Source organism: Struthio camelus, chromosome 3 (assembly GCF_040807025.1).
Source record: "Struthio camelus isolate bStrCam1 chromosome 3, bStrCam1.hap1, whole genome shotgun sequence".
NCBI classification, from domain to species: domain Eukaryota; kingdom Metazoa; phylum Chordata; class Aves; order Struthioniformes; family Struthionidae; genus Struthio; species Struthio camelus.
In genome coordinates, this window is record NC_090944.1 from 71,630,878 (window position 1) to 71,644,060 (window position 13,183).

Genomic DNA, 13,183 nt, shown 5'->3' on the forward strand with positions numbered 1-13,183 from the left:
CAAATCCAATTGATGTGAATGATTTGCAGTACAAAGCATTGGATTAAGTAGTTCAAAGGCCTGGTTTTGGATGTCAAGCCTGTGAATCCAACAACAAGGGATCTAGCACTGAGGACTTCCTTGGAGATCTGCAGCAACTGTTCTGCACCTTCTGTACTCCTGCTTGAGTGCTGTGCTTGAATATGTATTGCATTTGGGCCTGTTGGCCTTCATTATCTGAATGAAATGCTACTTGTACGTAGCGCTTTTCCATCACTAGAGTTACAGAGGGAGTTACTGAGGAGCAGAGCAGAAAGGAGTGCGTCTTGTGAGAGCCCACTTTGACAGCTGGCGGTACTAAACTGCCCTCTGATAAAACTCATACTGGGGCCCTACCTCCCCTCACAGCTGCTTCATGACCATTTTAATGTTTATAAAGTTTACTCTAAGTGGCCCTACAGAGCCCATCTAACACAGAGCAGTTTCCCAGCAACTCTTTACTGTAGTCCTAGTGGGACTTCTGCCATAACCCCTCAGGATCTGAAAGAAGTGTGACATGCCAGGGACGTTTTCAGAAGACTCAAGTGCAGGCTGCACTGTGGGTGCCTCCAGCTTTGAGAGCTGGTGCAGGTTATTCCTTGAGGGATTTTCCTGCCATTCATAGCAAAGGGTAATAGATTTCCAGACTTGTCAGCGTTACCAGCGGCTGCTCTTTCATAATCATGGCTTTGCAGATTAGTGCAGAGAAAAGCTGATGTGGGGGCCTTATCTGCCTTATCTACCACCTCCCAAGTGTGCACAGTTAGAAGGTTAGAAAAATCATCCTTTCATTCAAAAAAAAAAAAAAAAGCAGAAGCAACATGACCTCTATTTCTGTGCACTGATGTAATTCCCAACCTATTTTGAGCCCCATCGTCATCAGTGGGTCTTACCTAAAACCAGCAGAAAATATAGAGGATGTTGCTTTGCAGCAGGACATAGCTTTTAGTTTTCTTTCGAGTGGCACAATAAAATATCATGGGAATAGGCTTCAGCTTCCCATATTTTAATTCTTTTTTTAATCCCTGTTTTCATTTTCAAAACTATTTGGATCCGAGAAGACTTTTTTTTTTCTTTCCACTTCTGATTTGTTTGTTGGAACACTGTCTTCTCACCCTATTTGGATGTTAGGAGGCTCTCTATTTTTCCATTTCTGGAATAGCCATTCACGGCTCTGTGTTTCTTGTGCAAACCCTCAGAATTTACAGTGTGTTTATTGGTCTCGCACCAACTGCAATTTATCTCTTGTAAGATTTTGCGTCAAAGTTTCTTTCAGATGCTGTTATATAGATTTTATTGACAGAGTAATTCTGCTGTAAGCCTTGGAGTTTAAATGACATCTTAGAATCTGTAGTTAAATTCTTAAAGGATCTCACTAACCAGCTAATTCAAATATAGAGGCTTTATATCATTTGTTAAACTAGTAAATTTAGGATATAATTGAAGAGGTAGCAGTTTTTAATAGTAAACTGGTGCCCAAAAGTTACACTTTGTGCAAAGTGTTGCAGGAATGCACGGTACAACACAGCCCCTGCCTTGAGGAGACCACACTCAGGTCATTTTGCCTGCTGTGCTGCACAGATTAAGAGATTGTTCATATAAAAGAGCTTGTAAAATCTGGAAGCAGGGGAGAACCAAGGAGGGATAGGAGAAAGAAGGGATGGCTGTTTCATCAAAGTGCAGGTAAGTTAGGTAGACTTTGGGGACGTTGCAGTTGAAAGGAGAAAGGTGGTTAGATACAGGGCTGTGGTACCATGAGAATGGAGAATGGGAAGGGGATGAGTGTTATGAAGAAGCAGGATCTGAAAGAGTGAAAAAGAGGAAGTAAGTGGGACAAATTGGAACGGCAGAGGCAAGAAAGGAGAACTGCTGAGAGAAACAACAAAGGGCAGAGCAGAAAAACATATGGACAGATGACTGAAAGAATAGCCTCAGACCTCCCCTGGTGACTAAATTTGCTGGGAAAATCTGAATATCTGCTTGCTGATTTTGGTGCCAAAATGAAAATTAACTGACTCGGATTCCTGTAGAATTTGAGCTATAGATATGGAGGACTGCTTTAATGTTAGTAGGCTAGAAGGCTGAAAAGGAAGATTAACATGCATTTGGGATTCCAGCTGTAGCCTGCTTCTTGGCTTACCAGGGAGATTCTCAGCGCCAGCCCGTGCTGAGTTTTGCGCCATTGCCGTTCTGCCGGATGGCTAATTAGACTGATACAGAGCAATGGTAATGGACTTCAAGTCTTTGACTCTTTTACAGCTGCGTAGCTTGAAATGTGGGAGGAAATTGTAGAAGCACATGGAAAGTGAGGATGGGCTGCATCTAGGTGAATGAGATCTGAGGTGTTTAACAGCGCAATGGTGCAAGAACAGTGGATGGGAACCAGTATTCTGGGTCAGTAAAATGAATTATCTGCCAAATCAGTCTTGCTGCATGACTGTATTTCTCCTTTTATTTCCTCTTTGTCTTCCATTAAAGTGTACAACTTTAGAGTAAGTACCTTTTGGAGGCTGACTCAAAAAGGAAAACTTCATCTATCCTTGGTTTGAGTGCTACCTTTTAAGCCTAACGTACTATCTTATTAAATCAGTATAATAATCATGTGTTATACATAGCCTTGGTTTAGGACTAGGCATAAGGTAGTTCTTTGCTGAAAATCAGAAATGTTTGGGACTTTCTTTTCCTGCTATGGTCCTCTGAGTTTCATCCTGGGTGTCATAGGGTATGGGAGCTCCATACCCTATGACAGCCTATTTTATGTGGCAGCTGCATGTTTTAGAAGAAAATGTTGTAGACAATTGAATGTGCATGCAGACTTTTGGATGCTTAAACTTTCTGACTCAAAACTTTATTTTCAGTTCCTGATCACCGATTAGCTCTGTAAAGCAAAACAAGCAAAATAACTTTAACTTCTAAAATTTATCCCTCTTCCGCTCTCATGGGCTCTCTCCTTTTCTTCAGACTATAATTTTGTAAACAGCCAGATGGAGTTTTGCTTCCAGAGATCACACAATCCATATTTTTGTCCCAGCTAGCTATTTCAGGCCAATTTAGACTCTACTGAAAGATGGATTTATAAGGAAAATGTTGACAGATCCTGGCCTCTTGTATCACTGGTGGGAGCCATGATAATAATAATGATTTCCTTTAATACTCTTCCATCAAATGTTCAAAGCAATAGTTTTTCCTTTGGTGCAAACATCAAAAACATGGACAATTTTATTCTTCTAAACTTGGACGACTTCTGTGTTACCACCATTTCTGTGGGAACGCAATGCACGCTTTTCCAATTCTATTAAAAAACCACCTTTTTGGCTAAAGCATGTGCCATTACTAGCAGTTTCATTAAGTCTCTTATATCTTGTTCTAGGAAGTGGGAGTCTGCCTATTCTGTTTCTCCAGGACTTTCTTACTGAGAGAAGTGTACATCAGAACTGTTTTTCCTCTCTGAATACCTTCAAATTGTTTATCTTCTTAACCTAGACATCTTAAGGAGTTCCAAGTAATTACATTACTATCCAGTGACAGTAGTGCTTTGCTTATATTTATGTTGTTTATTATCCCAAAACTAAATTGATTTTAGAGATGATGCCAGTGAGCTCTGACATCTGATAAATGTTATGTCAAGTCTGGCTGCAGTTTAGTTCTTTACCTTTTGGGACATGTCTTTTGCATTTGCTCTGGGATGGAAATTCCTGAAATCAACTCTGGAGATGTTTGATTTGTATATGGAAAGAAGGATGTAAGAAATGTGAGGGGATGTCCTCATTTCCATTGTTATATTTTATCAATTCTGCTAAACTGGAAAGAAGGGACCAGTCGATTGTCAGTGATAAAGCTTGGCAGTGCAAGGTAGAAGTTCCATGTTTAAATGTAATTATCCGTATTCTGCTGGCAAATAACTTGTTCATAAAGCAGCCTTCTTTACTGTAAAGGAAGACTGAGGAAATATTTGTACTGGCTTATGTAACCTCATGCATAGCAAGAAACTGCTTTCCAAAGAAGGAACTAGCTTTTCTGTGAGTAAGAGAAAGGTGAAAGTTACTTACACTCCTCTCAGTTTTGTCTTAAGAGTTAATAAAAAGGACTGACCGATGTACTTACGTGCCTGTCTTCACAAGTGGAAACGGGCAGGCCTTCTGAAGGAGTGATCTTATTTACATGGAAACTGTTTTACGTAAGAAGAAGAGGTTGGTCCGACAAAGGTGAGATTTGATTTACATCCATGCTCATTCCTCATGACTGGGAGGGTGTTTGAATGGTGTGGTCTCATTTACATCATGCCTAGACTGTCTTTTGCTCGTCTGAATTCATCCCTTGCCTGTGGCTATTAAAGGAAGGAGCTGCTGCAAGCAGACTAAAAACGACTGTAGGAAAAAAAAATTGCTGTTTTCCACTTCTGTTTCTACAGTGTATGCATTCCTGCTGGTATGTACCTGTAAAGAGATGGCCACATTCCTGGGGAGAGGGTTTTGGGTCTGTGTATGTATGTTCATGTGTGTATATGTATGTTCATGTGTGTATATGTGTTTGTAATGCCAAGATAAACATGATAGTTCCTGTGCTCCTGTGGGTGTTGGAGGGTACTAGAGCTGTTTCTGAAGAAAGGCAAGAAAGTCAAATTTTTATTCATTGCAAATTATTCCTTTTTGGTTTTTGCTTTTTTTTTGTCTTTATTTTTCAAGGTGCAAGTGCAACTTTTCAAAGTGCTGCTGACAGCTGTGGAAGAAGGCCTATATTTAGTCACTGTGTGTCACATTTCATGTAGTCACTTGCATCGGAGTGGACTTGGCATAAACATGGTGACAGCATTTTACACATAAGCTCTGAACTAGACTGGAAGACTGCAGAATACGCAGGGCAGCAATGAATTGCCTATGCTACATGCGGTTGCCATGCAATGATCTGTCCCTTCTTCATCACATGTACAATATATATTCCATATATACTACTGTATCTTATGGCCAGGAAGCAAATCAACTGTCTAGTACTGTCCTCTACTAGCATTAACTCTAGGATGCAGATACATTTTTATCAGAAGATGGACTGTATATGTGCTCCTTGCGTGTGGATTGCAAAGCATCCAGAAAACTTTCAAGCTGCTGTTGACTTGATTGTGTTGATATTGCTATGATTACTCTGGTACCCCCCTATTTTTCTTCTTTCACTCATGGCTGATTAGGCACCAACTGGGTGAATTCCAAGTAATAAGAAAAGCAGAAGGGAAAAGAGGTCCTGTGTGGTGATGGATTTGTTTGAAAAAAGAAATTAAAATGCCATGAATCTACAACAGTTGGACAACTGGTCCGGATGCATGTACATGGGCATCAGTATTATTTTCACGGAGAACAGAGTTATTGTGTTATTTTGTCTCTGAATGGAAAAGGAAGGGACGTGAAGCTCTGATTTGTGACTGTTCAGAGCACTGAGTGTGGAAGGAGGGGCTGTCGGTGCTGGAGCTGGCTGGCCCTGCCATGGCTGGGACAACTTTGCTGCCACATGCCTTCACTCAGCAGAAGAGCAAGGCAGGTACAAGAAGGTGGCTTTGTGTGGCTATGTGTAGGTCACAATTCCCACTTTCTCCCAGTTTCCTCACTGATGCCTTTGATTATACTCCTTGTATCTTGTGGTAAACATCTAAGCATGACGGCCTAAAGATACTAGTGTTTTTTAAAGTTACAGTAAACCCTCCTTTTCAACTTTAGATACCTCCGAATACCTTTATAAACATCTGGCGATAAGCCACTTCAACCCGCATAACTTGGTGAAACTAGAAATCTATCTATCCAGCACACTGTGGTTTAGGAGATGAAAGTTAATAAAATAGTTCCTCTTTTTTCCTCTAACCAAGGCATTACACATACTTTTGCAACTGTTTTCCCGAGCTAAGGTGCACAAAAATAATTGCATGCCACTCCACTGCAGGAGGAAAAGTGTCTGGCATTGCGTCACTGGCGTGCAGACAGGCAGGAGAGCCAGAGTGCTTGCCGTCAGGAACCCTTGCACGTACTTGGGTTGCAGCTGAAATTTTTAAATGACACATACATATTGCACAACTTTTGAAGCCGAGTCCTCCAGGTGATGTAAACCAAGTGAGTGACGTGTTCTGAGTACACAAATGCAAATATACCTGTTTAGGCCTGAGGAGCTGACTAATGTGTCTAAACTGCCATCCCGAAAGCTGTGTAAATTAGCCTGCCTTGTGTGCTATGCTGCTCTGCTTAGTCTGCTGTGAGCAAGTCTGCTGTGAGTCAAGCTAGGCTGTTTAAAAGCAGGCTTGTGAATCTCTACACTGCCCTGCATTCATGGCTGAGACAGCAAAAAGAGACTTATGCCTCATTTTTAAAATTGGCATAGGCTCCAAAGCACAACGCTGCTTTGTAAAGATTGCCGGTTTCCTGATCTTCATCTCCTTCTTGAACTTTCTTCCTCAGACTTAGCTTCCCTTCATCCTCACCGCTGTTCCCAAGCAAATGCCCTGGCTGGTTAGATCTGTGTGGGCAAGTGGGGGTGTCTGCCCCTAACGGCAGCTCTCTGCTAGCAGGGAGCAGCCGTTCTGCATGTACTGAACGACATGACAAACCTTCAGCAACAGCGCATACACCAAAATAGATTGTTTCTCTTGTCAGAGGAAAAGATGTCAAGTTTGTAACTTTAGAGAACAGGGATCTAAAGAAGATAAGAGTGTAAAAGACATTACTGCAGTTCTATATTTGAAATCAGTTACGTATGTGTGTGGTAACCCAGATGATGGGTGGACTGCACTTTCCTATTACCATAATTACGTTTCCTTTCATAGCTAGGGTTGGGGACGCATCCAGACATTGCAGAACACATCAGTAGATGTAGTGTGGCTTACTCAGTCTCCATTTATCAGACTATGCCCCAATTATGTTACATTTAGGAAGGAGAATCATTTTCTAGTTATAGCACACAAAATTTGTGGCATTCTAATCCTAGTCGTCCTACTCTATGACCTTGCAGAAGTTGTTTTACTGCTCTTTGATGGTAAAAAATTCACTCTTCTCATGGATGGATTTTAACACTGTGCCAAGTTAAAAAAAAAATCAGAATCTAAAGTTAGCCTTCTAAGTCCGTATTTAGGGGCTAAATTAGGTGATTTATTTTCCACAATTCTGAGCACCCAGCTACTGTCTCCCTTTGAGGCCAGCTGGAGTTTTTGGGTGCTCAGCAGTCTGAAACATGAAGTGAACGAAGAGTGAAAGCAGTCACTTGTGTACACGTGAAGAGAAGCTCACTGATGTGGTATGAGGCAGTCCGTCTTTACTGGCTGTTTGTCACCGTGACAGTGTTGGGGAGATGTGGGTGGGATTAATCTCACTAATTTTATCAGTCTAAAAGTTGGATGTCTACCTTAGGCTGGTTGTTCAAAATCTCGTTAGTAGGTCCCTTTGGTTCAGTGGATGCTGAACAGCTCTCAGTGGAGACAGATTTGTACCCCCAAAGTGTCATTCTGCCACCTAACTGACTGTGGGATGAGTTATCCTCTGGAGATGCTCAGCTCTTTCCACTGAATACAGTGATGTATAAATGCTTAAACAGCTAGCTCAGGCTCTGCTGATAGTAAAGTCAGCATGTGATTTATTGGGCTTTAGGTACGTCCCAGTGTGTTGCAGAGCTGTTTGTCACTGAGAAGAACAGTGAAACCCCATCACAGGTTGTGAAAGTTATGATCATGTGAAAACAGGGAGAAATAGTTGAGGCTTGCAAGGAAGAGGAAATATAAACTTGGCTGTGATCATTAAAAACGTATTCCATATAGATGGAAAGGTTTATTTCCACTGGAGAGCTTTGTTTCTCTGGGGAGTGTTTGAGGAGGAAGATTAATTTTCCCACGGGAGAAACAAGCTTTGAATAAGTCAGCTAAAATGGATTGTTCTTATGTGCACAGCAAATCTGTAGGAGAAACAGAAGACGTTTACATGCTCCCTGAGGAGGAACCATGACAAGCAGACAATTAAGCAATTCCCCCAGATCCCCAGATTTAAAGAACCACGTAATGGCTTAATTGAGTTGAGTTGCTGAGAGTGCGGCACTGCACTGAGATTCGTGCTGTGAAGCGCACGATTCCCAGAGGCATCCATCAGGTTTTAAAGAATTGACTTTCCATGCTAATTGACCCAGATGTGCTTGATTTTACCTCTCAATCTCCAATTGAATTACCGGTAAAGAGAAGAGAATGAGGAAAAAAGACTCAATTTTTCTCATGTACTATATTTAAAGGCAAGCGTTCCTAAAGCAATATTTTGTAGTGCTGAAAAAATTGCTCAACTTGAACTGTAGCAGCATTTATTCCACTTTATTATTTCCCGAGTGGCTGAACACATATTTTGCAAGGACTAGGGAATATTCATTAAGCCAATCTGCTTGGCAAAGGAACTGTAGGCATCGTCTCCAGAAGAATGAGCATGGTGCAGATGGATGGGCGATGTCTGACCTGTCTGACCAGTCAGCGTTAGGAAACACAGCTTGAAGTCTGAGTGTTCTCATGGCTTAATGGAGTGCTGGCCTGACGCAACAATCAATAACTAATGAAAATCAGAATTTAACTATTTTTATCTTTAGGAAGGCAAAGAGCCAGGTGTAAGGAACAGGTTTTGCAGTGTGAATTAGCAATTGAACTCGTCCGTGTACCAGAATGGTAGACACCTCATTTTGGCAAGCTTTGGTCACATTTTTTGTATGTGTAAACACCACTGGAGCACACAGAATAATTAGCGTAACACTGAGGGCTCCAATGCCCTGTGTGTGTGTGTGAGTGCCTGTGCGTGTGTTTGTATGCGTGTGTGCACGCGCAAAATTTCAGCTTTTGTTCCTTGTCAGTTCACAAGCATTAATTGATTTACAAATCAAGTATCCTTGTGTTGTAGGGAATGAATCCTCCTCGCTAGCTGCATTCTTGGAATACCACTGGAGGCTTTCTTTCCTAAAGAAGTGTGCTGTCTACCTGGTTAATGGTTTTGAAATGTTCTTTAAACAGTACCAGCAAAAGACACGTGGAGAAGCTTTGGTATATTCAAATTTAAACATGTTGCGTACCATTGAAATTAGGGGAGTTAGCTGAGGTTTTTCCCATTGTTGGAGGAGCCCCTGGTCCTTATGGTTAGCCATGTTTTGTACTAACCATTGCAGTTAAGGAGCTCTGCTGTGAAGGCATTCAGGGCATATACTTCTTGTGTTAAAGACTGCATGCCGTTTATGGTCAGATTTTTTTTTTGTTTCCTCCTTATGAAGGATCTCCTCAAACTGCTGAATCATATTATAGCTGTAGAACTGGTGATTTTTCAGAATTTGAATCATAGTTGAGCTCTCTGGATATCAAGCTGTGTAGCCACGTATGGGCTCAGCAGTTTGGCAGCCACTGAGGACAGCTTTGGCAGTATCATATTCACAGTCCAGATGTTGGATGGTTCAGCCACAGTATACAGAACATTAGAATAGAGCAACACCATGGCTGAAAATTACAATTTATTCTTAATTTAAATACCAACTTTTGTAATGTTCTTGATGATTTAATCCAGGCATTAAGGACCAGACTGCTTTGCATGCAAATCTGTATCCCACCCTAGGAGAAAGTCGAGGTTATATCCCTCATGTAATAACTCCATTTGCAGTGAGAAGCCTTTTTGGAGAGGACTTCTGAGGTGAATTATAGATACCGTTGTGCATAGCATTAGCAAAAAGCATCATGACTGTAGAAAAAGAAGTAAGGTCAGAGTGGTACCTGATTTGTAAATGTGATAGGATCATATTTTGTCTTAATTTCTGCTTATTAAAAGTTAAAAAATTATTAAGATAATAAATAGCGCACTGATTGTTAGAGAATCCAGTAGCTGAAGAGGTTGCTTATACTTATAATACTCCATACTCACAGACTTACTAAGAGATCTTGGCAATTTCCTCAATTTTAGATTTCTGTATCAGGCAAATACAGATTTTGTTTTCCTCAATGAAAAATCGGAGAGCAGTGTTTCCTTGACATCAGCTTCTTGTGGTCAACACATTAAGCAAAAGGTTGAGCACTGTCCTTTTAATCTCAGGCCTGAATCAGAAGGCCCAACTTTACTCTATGAGACTGAGCAGGAGCTGGTATGTTTTGTTTGCGCCAGCTGGCATTTTCTGATAGTAAAAACCTCTTTCAAAAAACTCCCACACCATGTATAAAATATATTGGTTACATCTGCAGTATGCTTACTGATTTTTGAGAAAAAAAAAGTTCTTATTTCATATTTTATTCATTCAAAGTGTTATTTTTCTTTTTTTTTTCTTTTTTGCTCTTTGCCTCCCCTCAGAAAGGCTGGCTGCCAAATGTCTTCTGCCTGCCTCCGCATTCTGCTGTCTTTCCTTCGATCAGATATTTCTCTCAGTCACTCGAGGCAGACACTCTGAGGTTAGTGGCGTTAGGGTGACAAAGTTCTCTTTTTCCACACTGCCAGTGTAGGGGAAGCCCCTCCTCAATACATTAGCACTGCTTCACCCTTTGCCCTTACAAAGTGCAGTGAGTAATGCCTTAACCATCATTAGAAAAGACAGAGACAATCTCCATTAAAACAGGATTCTTCTTCAAAGCCGTACTTCTGCAAACTCAGTCAATTGTGCTGCTGCCTACATGTACTTGATTTAAAAAAAAAAGTCTTTGTTCAAACTATGTGTTTTGGACATACTAAATTTTGTGCAAGTGATACAATAAACTGCTCAATTCATGCATCAACATATCGTTATGACAACAATACTTACTAAGGCTGCGAAAAAACCCACTGTTTTGCAAGGCATTTAAAACACAGCCCTTCATTTTTTTTTCCTCATAGGGAGCGCTAAATCTGGAAAGGAATAAACACTGAATCACCTAGGCCAGGTTACTTGCATATGTCTACAGAAAATAGGTTGAGAAACTTTTGGGTTTCTTTTGTTTTGAGAATGACTGAGAGACACATCGTAGCAAACTGTTCATTGAATTGATCTAATTTATTTCAGCTATATCCTAAACTTGAGACATGGAGAGAAATGAAAATAGAGGACATGCATGAAAAACATTTACAAAATGCCACGGAAGTTCCTCTGAAAGTGTGAATACTGCAGGTCCATCCTTCAGGCAGAATTGATTATTTCACTGTGGCCATTGTGCTAAAACTGCACCTCTAAGTCCCTCTGAAAGGAGGTAATATATCTGAAAGTATTATTTCCCTGCCAACCACTTAAACTAAGTAGTTTGTAGTGAGACGTGGTACTGGAGAAGGACCCGTGCTAGAGTAGGAGATATGGCATTGATACGCAGACATTTCTTTGGGAACTTTTATGTGGCAATCTCATTGCCAAGTAAATAGACACAAGCCCCAAAGATGAATATTGTCCCAAAAGGAAGAAGAGAATTAGAGACAGGGAGAAGGGATGTTGGAAGAAAGAGGGCTTCCTGAGCTCAGTGGGGAAAGAGAATAGTTCTAGTCTCTTGGAGTGGAAAAATAGTCTTGAAGAGAAATGAGAAGAGCAGCAGAAAAAATATGAAAGAACCAAGATAGCGTTTTGTTTGTCTTGTTTGGTGTTTCTGCAGCTGGGATGAAGCTGAGATCCTTGAAAGAGTGCATGAAATGAAAAAAGTTGTGCAGTTGTGCCCTTGAAACAAATTAAATAACTGGTGGGAGAGAAAGCTCCAGATTAAGAATATTTTTAAGGAATTCAGTGTCAGCAGATAGAGCTGGTCTAGATTCTAGAAGACTCTAGAAATATAACAATGTGTTTTCTTCCAAGGAATAGATATGTATAATCTTTAGTTAATAGGAAGTAGCATATTTTTGCACTGGTCTAGATAATTCCCATTTTTTCCAAAGCAATCAGCTACTTAAATGCGCACATACTGAGAAACGTGTAAAGCGTTTGAATAGAGCTTTCGGTGAACATTTTATTATTAGAAGTGAGAGCTAAGAGGAGGAACTATGAAAGTTTGTACCTGTTAAGGATTTGCCTGATAGATTCATGAAGGTTCTTCCTTCTTAAGATGGCAGAAGATCAGCTTAGATAAAATGTCTGAGTTCAAGTCAGAAAACTCCACCCTCAGTGGGTATAATTATAAAAAGTATCAGACAAAGAAGTTTTTATGATCTTCATATTGATCTTTTCTGTCTTATCCAGGAGTCCAGCAAAGAGTGAAATCCTTGAAGGTAGTCTTGCAATGAAGAATTTGTTGTCTCAGTAGTTGAGATTCTTTTGGTCCTTTTTTCAACAGAAGAAGACCAAGTCAGAAAGTGATTGGTATGTTTACAGAGTTTGTTTTGAATGTAATACTGACAAATATAAATATTTTAGTTCTGCATAGTCAAAAATATGTTTTGTAGGAAGAAATCATGGAAAAATGAATGTGGCAATTCTATGTAAATTAAATACATTCCACAAGTTCTATTAAAAGAATCATTTAAAAAATTCAAAAGAAACTAGGAGATATTTTTTAAAACTGTATTCTTGGGAACGAAAACAACTGTAATAGAAGCAGATGCGTCCATAGAATACACAACTTAACACTTCAGATAGCCAAGCAGCAATGCAGTAAAAGGATTGTTGTGTTCCTGGAATTATGAGATACACATGAAATGTTTTTAAGAAGCCTAAATTAGTTAATGACTAAGTCATACTGAGTGCAGATGTTTATTCTAGCTAGATTTCTCAGCTATTAGGTATCTTGGATACTATTAATCCTATCCTGCATCTGATTTCCTCAGCATAATAATCATCTCATCTTACAGGTGCTACACATCTTTCCTCAAGTGTTTTATAACATGTAGTTCCAGCAGCTTTGTATGTGTACTCATGCAGAGATGAAGCATCACCTTTTACGGTCTGAAGAGGGATACAGGCTAATGATCATTGTACAGAGACCCACTGTGTCATTTTACAGCAGGAAGGCAGGCAATGGTGTAGTTCAGATGCAGAGTTTACAAGCCAAAGGAGCTGGTTACATGACGCATGTTAACACTTTAGCTCTTCACCCATTCCTTGCGTGTGGGTAACAAGTGCCCTGCTGTGCTACTGAATATGGGAGGATCACCCTCACATTTCCTCCAGCTCAGCAACTGGGGGTATTGCTCCAGGTGCAACACAGGATTTGGCGGGAAACTTTATTCGCTACATAATCATTACCAAATACTAGCCAGAT

At 40.3% G+C, this 13,183-nt stretch overlaps 1 long non-coding RNA gene across 5 annotated transcripts in view; it reads left to right on the forward strand.

Moving 5' to 3' along the window:
- The window catches only part of LOC104153122 (uncharacterized), a 72,983-nt gene that overhangs the window by 12,096 nt on the left and 47,704 nt on the right, over positions 1–13,183 (forward strand). For 3 of the 5 annotated variants that reach the window (XR_011140204.1, XR_011140205.1, XR_011140206.1), the window contains exons 2-4: positions 10,332–10,429; positions 11,014–11,197; positions 12,166–12,285. This is a non-coding gene — a long non-coding RNA (uncharacterized lncRNA). Of the gene's footprint in view, positions 1–2,427; positions 4,224–10,331; positions 10,430–11,013; positions 11,198–12,165; positions 12,286–13,183 lie in introns of those variants that run through there. The other 2 variants (XR_011140202.1, XR_011140203.1) reach the window with 2 other exon arrangements.